This window comes from Sinocyclocheilus grahami, unplaced genomic scaffold (assembly GCF_001515645.1).
Source record: "Sinocyclocheilus grahami isolate Dianchi unplaced genomic scaffold, SAMN03320097.WGS_v1.1 scaffold227.1, whole genome shotgun sequence".
Lineage (NCBI taxonomy): Eukaryota > Metazoa > Chordata > Actinopteri > Cypriniformes > Cyprinidae > Sinocyclocheilus > Sinocyclocheilus grahami.
This window is the reverse complement of record NW_015505406.1, coordinates 282,315-284,240: the sequence shown is the minus strand read 5'-3', so window position 1 is coordinate 284,240 and position 1,926 is coordinate 282,315. Positions and strand designations below refer to the sequence as shown.

Here is a 1,926-nt window from a genome sequence, read left to right as displayed (position 1 = left end):
TTCTCTATGGGGTTCAGGTCTGGTGAGTTTGCTGGCCAGTCAAGCACACCAACACCATGGTCATTTAACCAACTTTTGGTGCTTTTGGCAGTGTGGGCAGGTGCCGAATCCTGCTGGAAAATGAAATCAGCATCTTCAAAAAGCTGGTCAGCAGAAGGAAGCATGAAGTGCTCCAAAATTTCTTGGTAAACGGGTGCAGTGACTTTGGTTTTCAAAAAACACAATGGACCAACACCAGCAGATGACATTGCACCCCAAATCATCACAGACTGTGGAAACTTAACACTGGACTTCAAGCAACTTGGTCTATGAGCTTGTCCACCCTTCCTCCAGACTCTAGGACCTTGGTTTCCAAATGAAATACAAAACTTGCTCTCATCTGAAAAGAGGAAGAGCCTTAGCCCAGGTAAGACGCCTCTGACGTTGTCTGTGGTTCAGGAGTGGCTTAACAAGAGGAATGTGTGGTGGCTCTTGATGCCTTGACCCCAGCCTCAGTCCATTCCTTGTGAAGTTCACTCAAATTCTTGAATCGATTTTGCTTGACAATCCTCATTAGGCTGCGGTTCTCTCGGTTGGTTGTGCATCTTTTTCTTCCACACTTTTTCCTTCCACTCAACTTTCTGTTAACATGCTTGGATACAGCACTCTGTGAACAGCCAGCTTCTTTGGCAATGAATGTTTGTGGCTTACCCTCCTTGTGAAGGGTGATTGTCTTCTGGACAACTGTCAGATCAGCAGTCTTCTCCATGATTGTGTAGCCTAGTGAACCAAACTGAGAGACCATTTTGAAGGCTCAGGAAACCTTTGCAGGTGTTTTGAGTTGATTAGCTGATTGGCATGTCACCATATTCTAATTTGTTGAGATAGTGAATTGGGGGGTTTTTGTTAAATGTGAGTCAAAATCAAAAAGAACAAAAGAACCAAAGACTTAAACTACTTCAGTCTGTGTGCATTGAATTTATTTAATACACAAGTTCCCTTTCACTCTCGACGTCAATCCACTTCGAGTGTAAACTAAACGAGCCAATGCACATTGGCATGCGATTATTGCATCCAGCTGCTGCTGATCCAGCGCATATTCAGCTTTTCGCTTCGGAGCCGAGCGGTTCTATCGTTCTGCTCCTGACCTTCTACGTAGAGTAAAAACTACAGTCAAGCACGCTCTTCGTGGGCTCTCGTGCTGGTGGTACGGCGCTTCAGCGGCGGTGGTTTTCCCGTGTCGAGTGGGTTGCACACAACAGGCTGTGTGTGTTGCAGACGGCCATCTCCCCTGTGCGCTTCAGCACACTAAAAGAGCAATTTCCATCTAAAAGAGCTTCACGGGTGGAACATATTTTTAAAGATGCGTACCATCCGTGTGTTTCTGTGTGCGGTCGTTACCTGGCACCGGGTGATGGTCACGATCGCTGCCTCTCGTGTCTGGGCACGAAGCAGGTTGTGGTGGCTTTCGTGGATGACTCATGCTCCTATTGTGGAGTTGCGGACCAGACTCCGTTACCTGCAAGGGGGCGGAGTGCCCGTGCCACTGCCTAGATCTGGGGTTCCCTCTGGCGGCAGCCGGGGGTGCCCTTTTTCTGGCAATGGGCGGACTGGTCTTACAGTCACGGTGAGGAATTCCCCTCTGGAGATGTCCCAGTCAGCCGCCACTTCGAAACCAGCGGAGCTCTCAAAAGAGCAGGCTGGACCCTCCCGGGGGGTACCACCTGTTTCTTCCGAGGCTCCCCCCGACGATCGGATGTCGGTTTGCAGCATCGGAGGGTGAGCCGGATTTCTCTGGGGATGAAGATCCGTCAGCGTTGCCACCCTCTGGGCAGTCAGCGGTGCCGGATACAACCCGGAAATGATGGCTATACTTTCCCGGGCCGCCATAGGGGTAGGGCTTGAGTGGAGACTTCCACCGTGTCCCGAGCCCTCAAGGTTGCACGA

General features: G+C 50.3%; 1 protein-coding gene across 1 annotated transcript in view; it reads left to right on the top strand.

Annotated features, from left to right (window-relative positions):
* LOC107597073 (dynein heavy chain 2, axonemal-like) overlaps positions 1-1,926 on the top strand; it is a 156,265-nt gene that overhangs the window by 7,782 nt on the left and 146,557 nt on the right. The gene's annotated exons all lie outside the window — the stretch shown is intronic.